Below are 15415 nucleotides of genomic sequence, written 5' to 3'. Positions count from 1 at the left end.
CTCCTCCCATTTTTCAACTTCTTTTTTTAATGACCCACTTTCAGAAGCAGCACATCCTCTATTGTGAAAATCCCCATGCTACCTTAGCCACAGCAAGAATCCCACCCAGAAATCCACTAGGGTAGGGTGGGGGGAGATGGGCATTTCTCCACATCGCTTCTACTCTGTGGCAAAAAAACAACAACCCAACAACAGTGAACCTAAGCAACAAACAAGTCACATTCCAACCAATATGGAGCATTAGAAGACGGTCATAGCTACTTGGAGACCCTCAGCAAAAGCATCCAATCTTTAAGGTAACTTAATTGCCTGCAGTTTAATTTGCACTGGTCTACCACTTGTGTTAGGATCTATGTACGTGCCAATTTTTCTTTTCATTAAGCTTATGAATTACATCTTCCCTCCATCCCCCCTCCCAAAAACAACAACATAGCAACAATTCATTCATCAGCACTGTATGACGAGAGTCGACGGGGGTGGGGTGGGGGGAAGAGACCACAAACAGAGATGCAAACAGAAATGGGATGAAAAATCAAAACGAGTCTATTGGCTGGGGGAAAAAGTCACAATCCCTCATCAAAAAAACAAAAACAAAAAAACACCTATGCTCGAACATGTTTGTTTGGTATTCGCCGATTTTTTTTCTTTTAAGTCTGCTCTCAGTATTAAAAATGAACGTGCGGAAATAATGGAGGCAGAGGGAGACTAATTTTTTTTTAAAAAAAAATCCTTTGCCAAAAACAAAGACTGAGCCAAACAAAAGCGGAAAATATATACTGCCCAGCGTGCCGAGGTATTCAGTGTGGGATCGGGCTCCTTGCCAACTGAATGCAAAATAAGCGGTTTTTAGCGTGTATGCAAAATGCCATTGTCTTAGCTAATGGGAGTTGCGAAAGACCATGTCTCGATTGCAAAGAAGGGTGACCTGTTGGGAGGAGGAGGAAAAGTTAAAAAGGGGGGGGGGAGGACACGAGGATCCGTATCTAGGCAGGTTTGTGTCTTCCTTCATCTTTGCCCCACTGTTTCCTTTAAATCCAAAATGGCTGGCCACGTTCCCCATGCCTTCCCACCTTTCACTCCCCCTGCCCCCATTTTCTTTCCTTCCCCTCTGTTCCTGATTTCTTTCCCCCCCTCTCTTGTCCTCCCTGTTCAAGGATCTCTCTGTTTAAAACGTCATAGGTCTTGAGCTTGAATGCAAAGGCTGTTTTCTGTCAGTCCGGCACACCATCCCTGCAAGATGCCATCTCGCTCGCATTCTTCCCAACAACGCTAGACAGGACTGAGGAATCTGAAAGGCATTATTGGTGCTCCAGCAGCTTTGACGCGCCTTGTGCACTTGACTCGCTTGATTTGCATATGCAGTGCAGCCATACTTAATGAGTGTGAGTAATTATGCCAATCAGACTTTCGGGTTGTGTACGCGCGGGTCTTTTATTTTTTTAAAAAATATTATTATTATTATTATTATTATTATTATTATTATTTCCCCCCCTTTCCCCTCCTTTTTCCACCCCCACCAAGAAGCCTTTGCCATTAAAACTTAGCTACCTCTTTTGGCGCAGGGTAGGGGAGCAATAGGGGGAGGGAGGGGAAAAGGGGGTCAGTTGGCACAGCAACTGTTGTTAAGGGAGAAGAGAAGCAGCTGCCAGCCTGCATAGCAAATACGTAAGACTTGGCACCACGCCAGCTTCCTTGAGGGTTTCAGAGGGATGGTATGTTGGAGGGTAAGACTAGCTAATTAATCTTCCGGCAGGGAACAATGTAATATCAGACAATTACAAAGACAGAATGAAATTACAATGGTGGGAAGGCTGGCATACGAATTTCTCATCAAGTTCCCTTCTTCGGCTTCTCTCTTATAGATTTATTTATTTTTAAAAGGTGAAGACGGGCAGTGCGAGAGAGCGGACTGGCGGGGGTGGGGGGAGGGAATCCCAGCCACATGCGCAGGTGGTTATTTTGTTTTCTCGGAATTGAATTACACCCACTGGAAACTGGGGTGTGTGTGTGTGTGTGTGTGTGTGGCTGCAGCAAGTAAACCCTGGGATTGATTTGGAAATAAAAGAATGAGATGAAATGGCTCCTTTCTAACAAGGGCTTTCTCAAGTAGTGCAGCACTTCAAGGAAGCAGGCAGCTGGCTATCTCCAATGCCACCCAGGCCACTGGAATCTTGTGGTGGCATTGTGATGCAAGATGATGTGGTCAAAAATTTTCATAGGTTGTGAAGGGGCACTGACTGGTCTGATGGGGCAATGCCCAATGCCACTTTCAAAGTTTGTGAGTAGCAAAGTTCTGAAAGTTCATATCACTTCTGCACAATTGACATCAGGGGGTTGGGAAAACACCTAGACCTCATTCCATCCATTGCACCTTATTTGCCGTTATCTGCTATTGGGACAGTTGGTAAATATAAAAATGCATAAGGAGCAGATTTGGAGATGCCATGGGACATATATGGGGGTAGGATAAGGAGGAATTCCCATTGCTGTAGCAGGAATGCTTGCACTGGATTCTGCCAACACAACAGGTTGGTTCAATATGGCCCATACTGTCTCTGAAAATGGAGGTCATATATAGCATTACGACTAATAGACAGCCTTATTCTCCACGAATTTGTCTAATTCCCCTTTAAAGTTCTCTGCACTGGCAGCCACCACTACATCCCATGGTACCAAATTCCATAGATTAGCTATGTGTTGTATGAAGCAGTACTTCCTTTTTCCCCTGTCCTGAATCTTCCACCATTCAGCCTCATTGAATGGCACTGGGTTCTATCATAAAATGCTAATTCGATGCACATTTCCAAGAATCAGCATCCTGGTACTTGGGGACATCTTCACCAGTTGAAATCATATGCTGATAATCTTAAAGCCAAGTGAATAATGTAAATATTTGACCAATATCCATTTTTTCTCATTTTTCTCTCTTTAAAACTCTGATTTCAAATTCCCACAACCTCATTTATTCAGATTTTCTTTTATCAGTATAATAAACATTGGTAAAAGAAGCCCTATGATTCCCACCTTCACATCACCAGAATTTGTGTGTGTGTGTTCTCCAGACTATCTGGATAAACTGTATTTAAATCAGCATTACAACTGGTGGTGGGAAATGCCTATAAAGCAATATGGGAAAGGGTGCATGAAATACCAGTATATGGGATACCCAGTCTTAAAGCAACTCAGCTGAGGATCATGAAAGACCCATTTTCCTGTATTAAGTGGTTCTTGGTGGCTGAGAGTCACTTGAAAGGGCTGGCATAAAATACACAGAAGACATGGGATTCTACTTAGCTTAAAGCAAAAGTTGTACAACCATTTCATCCCAAATAGCCTGAAAATTTAGCTGCAGCTGAAGATTTTTTTTTAAGTATATGAAACCAATTGCGATCGCAGTCATACTGAAATTAAAGAAAAACATGGTGTAAACGAAGGTATACCTGAAGAACAGACATCTGTAGATTTGTGTTGAGACAGAAACACGAAGGATGGCAAACACACCTTTCCAATACTCAGACCAAAAGATGCAGCACAAATCTGGTAGCATGAGGCATTCCATCTCTGAACACTATTTAAAAGGAAAACCTCTAATTCCAATAATACACCACAGTAGGGTCCCTCTGATGCTCCAGAAGGAAGAAAACCACTATAAAACCTCTCCTGTACTGCCTGAATGTTGCTGATGCAACACCTCCTTCAGCCCAGCTCCTAGATGTGGAGTGCTACTTCCGATTCCTTAGCTGGACAGCTCCCCTGCTGATTCAGCAACCTTGCATGCCCTACTATTCCTTCGCCTTGCTGGACAGCTCCCTGACCTCTCCTCACTAGTAAGAAGGCAAATTTCAACCTAGAGAGCTCTGCCTTTCTGGGACCGGGACTCTTTACTCATGTCAAAAGACTGCGACTCAACTGGGCAAGTCATCATTCACCAATGGACTAAAGTCAAATGGCTGGAAACAGATACATACATAAGCAAAATGATATTAAATAGAGGGAATGACGAAAGCCCCTACCGCTGAAATGAGGATTCATGAATTCTTTAACATATACAACTGTCCTTCCCCCCCCCCAAGTCTTCTTTAACAATCAGCAGAGGCAGAAAAGTACTTTTAACACTCGTGCTACGTTTTTGGAGATTCTACATGAAGCCCCTCACTAACACTTGATGAAGGCTTAGCATAAGTGAGTTCACAGATACATGTTTATCACTGGATGATTGCAATATCAATCAATATCAATGGAGGTCTTCCACATGTGAAACAGTCATCACTACAAACCACTTTCATATCACCTGAAATCAGTTCAAATGTCTGAACACAGAGGCAGTTCATGCTTCCAAGTGAAAGTAATCAAAGGATGGAACACAAAGGTGTCCAACTAGGGGGCCTATGAATGGATTGCTGAGCTTCATTAGGGCAAGAATGAATTCAAGGGCAGGTGAAGACAGGGTCCTGGATGCCAGTGAAATGGGCTCAAGAAAATGCATGGTTCTTAAAAAAATATTTCCTGAATACAGCCTCAAATCCTGATATAGAACCTGATAGCTTTAAGATTTCTTCTCTACATTAGTCAATGGCAAAGACAGATCCTGTCTTGATGAAAACATGCAGGAACTTCCTCAAGCTTAACCTGTTCATAAAAATGCATAATATAACTATGCTTTTGCCAGTTGCTTACTGTGTTATTACTACCACTGAAATTAGTCTTTACTTCATACTAATGCAATGATGATGGTTTGCTAGATAAATGGCCCATGCTTAGACTGCTTACGAATCAAGTTAGATGAAACAGGACAAAGGTGATTGGAGAGAATGGGGAATAGAAAGAACAGAATAACACATTGCAGTCTCAAGAAATGAGGCGAGGGCCTAACAAACCACCCAAGTAATCCAATCCAAAAAGGAAACTTCTTTTAGAATCACGTTCCCAGCTCTCTAACCCAGGTGACCAATCACAGACAAGCAACTACTACTCAGGTAGTTTGAAGTGAATACAGATGGGGCCTGGTTCCAAAGAACAATTTAACTAGTTCCACAGACCCAAGTTAGACTAGGATTTGTGTTTCTCAACTAACAGTCCACCATTGCCTCGTGGGAAACAATAGTTCCAGTATCTAGAAAATCTGGATTAGTTTTTCTTTATGGCAGAAATTTTGGATCTGTTGTCAACTGCCCAGTGCCCTACCTCTCAAAGTTGAGCTGCTACCCCATATGAAGAGGCCTGGCTTCAACTTACATGGCCATATTCTCACCACAAAATGACTTCATGACAGGTAATTTGTGGTGGAAACTTGCATGATTTTAAATTGAATACAAATTGGAACAATGCTGGGAATAGACTGAATCCAATCAAAATAATCACCAGCATTAAAAACCATCTCCAGTATTTCAAAAAAGAAAAGAAAAGAAAAGATTTGTCTTGGTGGATTAGTTTAAGGTCCATAAAAACAAAAGAGCCCTGCAGCATCAGACCAAAGACTTATCTACCATAGTTCAGCAGTCTGTTCTCATAGTGGCAAACCAGATCAATTACGTGTGAATAAATCATTCAAAAGGTCCCAAGACAGAAAGTAAGGTAAAGGGACCCCTGACTGTTAGGTCCAGTTGCGAACAACTCTAGGGTTTGTGGCACTCATCTTGCTTTACTGGCCGAGGGAGCAGGCGTACAGCTTCTGGGTCATGTGGCCAGCATGACTAAGCCACTTCTGGCGAACCAGAGCAGCGCACGGAAACGCCGTTTACCTTCCTGCCAGAGCGGTACCTATTTATCTACTTGCACTGCGTGCTTTCGAACTGCTAGGTGGGCAGGAGCTGGGGCAGAGCAACAGAAGCTCACCCCATCGCAGGGATTTGAACTGCCAACCTTCTCACTGGCAAGCCCTAGGCTCTGTGGTTTAACCCACAGTGCCACCCGTGTCCCAAGACAGAAAGTACATACACATTAAAAAACAAAACAATGTAAAACTAAAAACGTAGCAACAACATTATAATTTAAAATCAAATCACAAACCAAAAGCAGCAAGAGCAGGGGAAACAAAGGACTCTCAACACACGAGTCCCTACTCATTGCTGGGTTTTTTTAATGAAGGAGTAGTGGGTGGCAGGCACTGGATCTGTACTATGACTCATACTAATTTGGATTTGATGCTTACCTGTGTCTGGGTTGGGCCATGCTTAGGCAACATATGGTCATGATCTCATCAGTGCAGCCCACTGAAGTTTCCCTTTCAGGATGGCTAGCATCATCCATACATCTACGTTGTTGACAGGGGTGGGGTGGGGTGAATAACTGGTGCAGCCCTTGGGCCAGGCATTGCCTACTCCAAACTCAGGTTTGGGTTCTACTCAAACCTCTGTTCTAGGGTCCTGCCTGTAACCAGGAATAGGTTTGTTTGCCTTGTAAGCAGCGAGTCCTAGTGTTATGTCGACTGCTTCCTCCTCTTTTCTTTCTCTGTCTTCAAAGGAACGCAGAGAAGGAATGGAAAGAGAACCAAATGCCTGCATGCCGCGTGGGCCTGCAGTGGACTGAGAGAGGAGACAAATTCTGATTCCCCTGCTCTTCTCCCTTCTTGACCCTCTCCTCTGACTTCCTACTATGGGTACTCTTTGGGAGGTGGTAATTCTGTTCCTAGGAAGATGCCCAGAGAAGAGAGAAGGACCCAATTACATTATATATGTATGGGAAAGTGAGGGGGGCCAGGAGAACATTAGCATACCATTCTGTTATGCATAAAACCCAGAGCAAACCCTTCCTCTGGGGGGGATATATTCAATGGGTACACTGAGGTTTGGACAGCACCCAAAATACATCACCCCCACATTGACATTTAAAGTACATGGCTTCCCCCCCCAAAAAAAGAATCCTGTGAACTGCAGTCTATCCCTCAGAGAGCTACCATTCACAGCACCCTGAGCAAACTACAGTTTCCAGGATTCTTTCAGGGAAGCCATGCACTTTAAATGTATGGTGCGGATATGGCCATTATCTGTATCTCCTGCCTATGGCAATGCATTTCCCCCTTTTATTAAAGTGGTGCTTCTTCAAGTCAAACACTTGACTTGGGGGAATTTAATTTGCAATAAATCTAAATTACAGTACAAGTAAATCAGCTGCAGTGGCTATGAAAATTAATTTCCTATCCTAAACATTATTATATAGCTTTTAAAATGAGTTGATTGTGGTTGGGCATGCCAGTAGGTGCCATTATTGGTAATTAGAGTGACCAAATAGCATTGCAGTAACAGCTCCCTCTTCTCTACCCACACACCCACCCCCTCCCCCTTTCTATTTTTCTCGCATGCTATTTCTTGTCCAACAGTAGTGTGTTGTGTGTGTGTATTTTGTTTTTTTAAAAAAATTACTGTGGTAGGGACAGTATCCATTCCGTTTTCATTCTCAGGGGAAAGACATGCTTTCAAATTTTGCTGGAGGATTTATGGCATTTAAGCATGACACCCATAAAAAGCTCATGATCAGACTGACTCAATAGCTTGGGACTGACTACTCCTAAAGACCGGGAAGTGCCCTTCAATCACACCTTTCCATTCTCATCCTCTGCTGCAACTAACCTGGTAAAACACTGGCTTCCCAGGGAGAAAGTGAAAACAGGCCAGACCAGTCATGGATAAGGAATGCAGTTATAAAAAGCTCCCACAACTGCTAAGCGTACATTTGTAATTATGAACGTGGTCTTGCTGACACTAATGGAGAATTCCACTGGAACAACCTTTCCTCTGCAAGGAAACACACGCGGAAGGCATTATGTCACATGAAAAACTGAAGATGGGCTTTGCAGAAATGAACTGTCAACAGCATCCTAGATTCCTGCCCAGTTTTGCTCAAGTTCCTACTCCACTCCCCAAACACGCCTTAGTTTTTCATTCTGACATAATGTTTTCCATGTGTTGGGGGGAGAGGTAGTTATAGCAGAGACTGAGATTGAGAGTCCTCTAGCTCAAACCCAGCCTCTGTGTGAGTGTCACCTGGTAACCCAGTTGCCAATTCAGAAGGAAAAGAAGGAAATGGTTACTTGACTTTCCAGAAAAGTACTCTAGGGAATGAAGAATGGAAGCTTGGCCCATTATCCTTACTCTATCTTCCTAGAATCTCTTCCAGAAAGTTGGAGCTGTTGATAGGGCAGCAATCCTAACCTCATGCAGCCAGGAGGAAGCTTCGTTAAGTTCAAGAGAACTTACTTCTGAGTAGATATGTTAAGGATTGTGTTGCAAGTTGAAGCAACATGCCCATAGACATCAAGGAAATTATTGCATTTCATTCCATTATTTTCAGGGTTAGGCTGCAACATGACACATTTTCACCTATATTTATTTTATTTATTTCATAAAATTTATACACTGCTTGATTGTAAACCACTTTGCATAGCTGTCAACTCTCCCTGCTATTTCCCAATGCTATAATAAGGGAATTTCCTGCAAAAAGAGAGGGAAATGTTGACAGCTATGCTTTGAGGTTGCTGTTTCTACAAAGTTAGTGGCTTTGGTCCAAAATTTATGGGAATGGAACTCTGCTCACAGGATACTCTCTGAGGGGGAAAGGGTTATGACAAATTTTGTCAATTCCCTTTCCCATGCGGCCCCTCTGAAAATTTGCTTTGGGGAGTTGGGGTTCCCTCCAAAGCAGTATGGGAGGTATTGTGGAAGACTGTAGGGTGATAGAGGAATTGCAAAAACTCTGCTTCCCCTCTTCCTCCAGCAGAAGCCTCCCCTGGGTCTCAGTACCTCTTGTTCATAGAAGGGTAATCCTGGATCCAACCTGGCATGTTTAATATTACGCACCAACTACCATTGCTTATAGTCTGCAAGCTGTTCTGTTTAGTTTTACAGAACTCTTCTTTAGAAAATGAAACCACCTTATTTTACCCCCACCCCATGCTTACATTTTTAATACTTTGAGACTGGGATTCAACCCCATACTGGCAAATTCAGATTGTGTGATTGCACAAAAACCTGCTCCCCGCCCCCCACCCCCACACTTCTTGCAATACAGAAACCGATGGCAAACAAATCAAGGAGAATGCTTAATAAACAAGGTGTTTGGAAGCAAACTTAAATATTGCTTTTGCAAGTAAAATACTGATCCTGAACCGTTAATACTGATATTTTAGTAGGGGAATCTCAGACAGCATACATAAGAGTGGTTTTACCAGCTCTCTATAAGCCTACCCTGCGTCCTTCAGGGATTCCGTCCAGGCAGTTAGCTGTTGCAACACGTCGTAAACACATACATACACACTCAGTGTATGGGCAGAAAGCAATTAGAATACTTTCTCTAAAATACAACAATACAGTGAGCCACCACCCAGTTCTGAACCAAAAAGATATTTTTTGTACAGAAAACTTAGCAATTAATACAGCTCAAAACTTACAGGAGTTTGGCTTTTGAGTTCATCGGGCTTCCCTAGTCCTTCACGTTCTCCTTTCAGCTGGCATCGCCTGGCAACAGGCGCTTTTCCTTTGCCTCGTTCATTGGTTGCCTCAAGTTGCCTCTTGTTTTCCATTCCACATGGGTGGAGTCAGCAGCAGGGGGTGTAGAGGGGAGGGGATTGTGCGGGGTTTCAGAGCCTGAAGGCACCATTTGCTACTTTCCTGCTCAAAACTCGCAAACTCTGCCCTGTTGCATTCACCTGCACTCACGTGCACGACCTCTCTGGTATCCCGAGGTTTTTGCTCTTGGGATCTGCATTCCACTGTGAGACTGGAGCGCCGGAAGCTTAGTTGGATTGGGGAAATAAACTTTGCAGCTGCGTGCCTCTAAAAGGCAACACGTGAATCAAGTTGCAAACAATATACACAGCTGTAGGGCAAAACCAGTACAAGAAGGCTTGTGGGAAGCAGTGTCCAAGGGAGGCAGGCGCTGTCTGGGAAAGGTGAATCTCTCTCCCTACCCCCCAATAATAATAAAATAAAATAAAATAGGCTGATCCATTCGCATAAGGTTGAGCTCTCTCAGGTTGCATGACCTCCTATTGTGTGTGGGCTTTGAAGTGCTGATTAGCAGGGCTGGGAACATGCTGATCAAAAGTTAATTTCTATTTGCTGTTGCTTCATAATTGGATGAACACGAAAGCAATTAAATATTAAAACATACAAACAAATAATGAAGTCACTGTAATTAGCCAAAGTTTGATCACTGTCATATTTATTTAGGGGGAGATGATATGTCTCAGCAGGTGACATTTTAAATACCCTTGGACGCTTTGGCGCTGCCTTTGGAGAATGCTGAATAATGTACGTAGGATTTAATTAAACCCCATTGTAAATCAGCTGTGATGACAGGCAAATGACAGCCACATGTTGAAGAGAGAATTAGGCCACAGAGAGGGATATTTAATTAAATGGGCTCGGTGAGGTTCAGTCTCAGCTTCTGGAGCTGGTGGCTTTGGGCTGGCTGAAAAGAGTCTGCATTTTAAAAAACAAATGTTACATTTGAAACAAAGATGGTGGTTAATCAGTCAGGCCTGCTTTAAAACATCTTCACCATTTGAATGGCAAAAGGATGGCATGTCCCTGAGGTAAACTTTGAGGCAAAGTGTGCATCCCCAAGGTAAACTTTGAGGCAAAGTGTGCATCCCTGAGGTAAACCTTGAGGTAAAATGTACATCCCTGAGGTAAACTTTGTCCAAACATGCTGTTGGATGATGTCACAGGATGGTACTCTTTTTCTTTTTAAGCTAATACTGTATGTAGTTATGTATCTACCTACCTACCTATCTATCTATCCATGTATAATTGCTAGTTGTAACTACTGTCTAGGTAATGGTTCCTTAGAGAGTGTCCACTACAGTGCAGGAACTGGCAGAAGCAAAATGGCTACCACATACAGGCAAAATGCAACTCCTCACAAAGCAGAGAGACATGCAAGAACTGCCTTGCGTTCTGCTTCAAACTTCAAACACTTTTACATTCGCATGTTAAAGCTGCCACAATTTTCAGAATAAGAAAGAATACCACTCTCTGGGTTTCCACCAGAAAAAAAGAGTTGCAAGGGGAAAGTAGCTGTCATATGAAGTAACCAACATATATATATATATATATATATATATATATATATATATATATATGTCTTTTGAAAGTGAAGGCAAATCCGGTACATTTTCGTTTGCTTGCTTGCTTATAGGCATTTATAGTCAACCGTTTACCATGCAATCCCAAAACAAGTTAATAAACCAGATGGACTGGTTCCCAGCCATCTTTCCAATGTCGCAGCTGCCCCCCCCCCATATCTCATGTATGAGTCACAAGGTTTAGTCAATTCATCTGCCAATGAAGTCAGTGGAGGTGGTGAGTGGCAGGTGTGCTGCTGGGTCCACCTGATCCCGCACAATGTAAGGTCCTGTTGGTGGGTAAGGGCTTAATCTTCCTAGGTGAGAGGAGGGGAAGATGTCCATACTGAGTTGAGAGGAGAGATGGAGGGTGGGAAGTTTGTTTTCCTGCTGCTGTTGAATTGTGTTATTCAGTGGACCTTTTTTGTACATTATTATTGGTTAGTTCAGGGGTGGTCAACCTTTTTATACCTACTGCCCACTGATGCATCTTTCTTGATGGTAAAATTTCCTTACCGCCCACCAGTGCTTGATAGAAGGTGGATTCAGCTTGTGCCGTAGAATCCCCTACCACCCACCTAGAATCCTGAAATGCCCACTAGTGGGTGGTAGGGACCAGGTTGACAACCCCTGGGTTAGTTGAACATTTGAATGTTTTCTTGAATTGAGAACTGAGTGGACGGAGTAATGCAGTGGATGTAAGGAGAGTGTGATTGTGTATGTGGAGGTTGTGTGTTTAAATTAGCTGTGTGTCGTATGAATGTGTATGCAGATGAATTTGGTGATTGCACTGTTACGTGTGTTGAGTTTTTTGTAATATCCATGATATTTTTGTGATATGTTATATGATTATGCTTTGCATATGATATGTTTTGTACTACTTAAATTTTATTTACATACATTCCTCAAATATACGGTACTTATTATTGTTAAATAATATTACTTAAATGAAGTTGCCTTATACTGAGTTAGACCATTAGTCTATCTAGCTCAGTATTGTCTACATTAACTGGCAGTTATTCTCCGGGATTTCAGATTGGATTTTCTCCCATCCCTACCTGGATATGTTAGGGATTGAATTTGGGACCTTTTACATACTAATAGCAGAATAGTTATGATTTTGAAATGTACACTGTATTTCTTACCTTTGTTTCTTTTTGTTAGGATATATAAACTGTGTGGTGATTTTTCTTAAAATTTGAAGGGGGATATAAATTAAATAAATGAACACAGTTCAATTCAAGTAAAAGATACAAACATTACTAGGATATATACTAAACCGAATCAGCAATAATTGGAAACAACAACACTGCAATGGGAGGTGTATTCTGGTCTCATCTTCCACCATCTGCATAAAGGGGGGTATACAGAGTCAGAGTGGCCTGTGCAGAGGCACCACAGTCTTGCACATAGAGAAGTGTGAATTAATACTACTGAAATTGCAACCGCTGCTTTCTGTACTTTCAGCTGCATGCTGAGAGGTTCAGTTATGACTTTGTCAGGCAGCCCTGGAATTGGCTTCACAAGAGGTAGCCCACTCCAGTGCCCTCTGTTGTCCTGTACTTGGGAGTCCAAATTAGAGAGTGTTCACTTGTTCCAGCGATGCTGCTGTGATCAGGATGAACAGTTTCAGCTAGTGGTGTGCCAAATATGTATCTCATTTTTTAAAAAACAAAACATTCTATGGAGTAGCTTAGTCAGTACAGCATGAATCTCAGGGTTATGGGCTTGAGTCCCATGTTGGGCAAAAGATTCCTTCATTTCTGGGGGTTGGCTAGATGAGCCTTGTTGTGCCTTCCGATATGATAGGTTGTCTTGAAACCCACTAAAATTCTAAAGTCCACTGAGAATGAGGCAGGAAAACTTTTGAGAAATTTGAGGACAGGTTTTGACACAGCACTAGTTTCAACAGACTGATGCCTGAATTTGTAGGACCACTGTGACCTGTTTTGTGAAGCAACTGATTGTGGTGCCTTATTACTGTTGCTATTATTTTTATAATTTCAAGATTGCTGTCATTTTCACAAGGAGCTCAAGGTGTTGTAAATGGCTCTCCTCCTCTCCGTTTTATCTTCAGAACAACCCTGTGAGGTAGGTTAGACTGAGAGACTCTGAGCTGGCCAAGGTCACCCAGTGAGAGGACATCTGAACCTGCTCTTCTAGGCCATAGTCTTATACTCCAACCACTACACAACACTGCCTTTATGGGTAGTTTGACTGGTAGGGAAGTGTTCCAGCCTACTTCTTGATATGAAGCTCTTCCCAGCCAGCAGATCTTCAAGAGACTGCTTTTGAACAGCAGGAAGGAAAGCAGCTTGTTAGTCTGTGCTTGCTGTCAAGTCATTTTTAGGCTGCTCTTTACAGGTATGAAAGAAGCCCTGTATGTCTGCAAAGAGCAGCAGGAGAACATTCTGCAAGGAAGAACAACAAAGAGAACTCATTCGTATTTCCTCTTTCTAGAAAAAGTATATAGTGGTGCCATCACACTTTTAAAAATTGTGACCTGATTCTTAGCTTCAGTTGGTGCTGGTACTGAGAAGCATGATATAATTTTTTAAAAAATAAATAAATATTAAATTTTATTAGAAGTGCTGGTATATTTGCTGTTTAGATGCCAGAACCAGACTAGAATCATAGAGTTGGAAGGGTCCTCCAAGGGTCATCTAGTTCAACCCCCTGCAATGCAGGAATCACAGTTGAAGCATCCATAACAGTTAACCATCCAACCTCTGCTTAAAAACTTCCGAGGAAGGAGAGTCCACAACCTTCTGAGGGAGTCTGTTACACTGTCAATCAGCTCTTACTGTCAGAAATTTTCTCTGTATGTTTAGTCGGAATCTCCTTTCTTGTAACTTGAAGCCATTGGTTCGTGTCTACCCTCCAGAGCAGGAGAAAACAAGCTTGCTCCATCTTCCATGTGACAGCCCTTCAGATATTTGAAGACAGCTATCATATAATATATTACCTGCATGTGCTGGTAAAAGTGTAGGTAATTTCCTCCCTGAATAGTGACCCCTATTCTTGATGTATCCTGCAAAAGTAGGCATATCTTAGGTTGTGGCAATGAAGTTATCGTATATTTCCAGATACTAACAAATCCAGGTAGTTAAGCGACCCCCCCCCCCCCCGAGTTTCAGGAAGCTGAAACTGGTTTAAAGCAGTCTTCAGGTTTTTTTTAGTTTTTTTTAAAAAAATATTTTGTAGTGGGATTCAGATCATCTGATGTGAAAGTCATAAAAAAAGATATTTGCACACCTTTTTTATGAAACGTTGAAAAGAAGCCAGAAATCCTTTTGTTTCTGCACCAGTTTAGCCTATCGGTTTTAAACTAATCTACCACAGCTGAGAGCCTGTGAGAGAAGATGACAGGTAGCTTGCTAGAAAGGCTGATCTGGAAAGCAATGTGGAAGATATAAACTTCATTTCCAGATGTAGCATTCTGTGGGCAATGGGCTCTCTGGATCTGTTCCCTTCAACCCACAGGTTCCATTCTCTCTGCTGGTCATTCATTGCTAGTTGACACTGACTAGCATGGTTACTCTAACAGCACAGCTACCACCAGTACAAAGTGGTGACTTTGTTTTTAAATCCTTGTATTGGTGTTATCCTTGCATTTCATAGAATCATAGAGTTGGAAGGTATTGTGTCCTTTATTGTATGGAAGGAATTCAACATAGTGCTGTGGCAATTGTCCTGTCAGTGCAACCATGTCAGCTTGCCAGATGGATTGACCCCTCTTCTCTTCCCTGCCCCTGTGCATACTATTCTAGAGGTTCTCTCAATACCACCCCAAGCCAATTTTGAGGGGTAGGCAGTGGGAGGAAAGTGTGGTATCTACACTGGTTGTCTATAGGCCACAGGGTCCGATTTAAGGTCCTAATGTTGACTTATTTACTGACTTCAGACTAAGTTACTTCTTGAAGTTCCTCTGCCAGTACTAGCCACTGCAGGCCCTGAAATCACCATTGGGGTATTTCTTGCTGTTCTGCCAGTGGGTGATGCTTGCAGTGACATGAAAAGGCACCTTCTCTGTAGTGAAGTCCTGACTTACAATGTGCTGCTTCCTATTAGTTGCTAAAAGCTCTTCTGCATGCACCTGATTTCCACCAGAATTATATATGCTGCTCCGCTGCCTGTACATTGATTTGTAATCAAACATTATCTGATAAAAATATTACTGTCTTGCCCCTGGAGGCATGGATGGCTTCAGCTTCCTTTGGATTCTGTTGCCAGGTTAAAATATATCTGCTCTCTTAAGCCTTTGGGGGGATTTAAATTATGTTGTCTGTTTTAATGATTTAATAACTGGCTTTAATTTTAGTTGTATTTTATTGTATATATGTCTTGGAAATA

At 42.4% G+C, this 15415-nt stretch overlaps 1 long non-coding RNA gene across 2 annotated transcripts in view; it reads left to right on the top strand.

Moving 5' to 3' along the window:
• Window positions 1-208: 208 nt before the first annotated feature.
• LOC117041092 overlaps window positions 209-15415 on the top strand; it is a 157003-nt gene continuing 141796 nt past the window's right edge. The window contains exons 1-2 of one of the 2 annotated variants that reach the window (XR_004425930.1): window positions 209-296; window positions 1180-1382. This is a non-coding gene — a long non-coding RNA (uncharacterized LOC117041092). Of the gene's footprint in view, window positions 297-1059; window positions 1383-15415 lie in introns of those variants that run through there. The other variant, XR_004425929.1, reaches the window with a different exon arrangement.

This window comes from Lacerta agilis, chromosome 2 (genome assembly GCF_009819535.1).
Source record: "Lacerta agilis isolate rLacAgi1 chromosome 2, rLacAgi1.pri, whole genome shotgun sequence".
Taxonomy (NCBI): domain Eukaryota; kingdom Metazoa; phylum Chordata; class Lepidosauria; order Squamata; family Lacertidae; genus Lacerta; species Lacerta agilis.
Note: the sequence above shows the minus strand (reverse complement) of the source record. Positions and strands in the feature narration are given on the sequence as shown.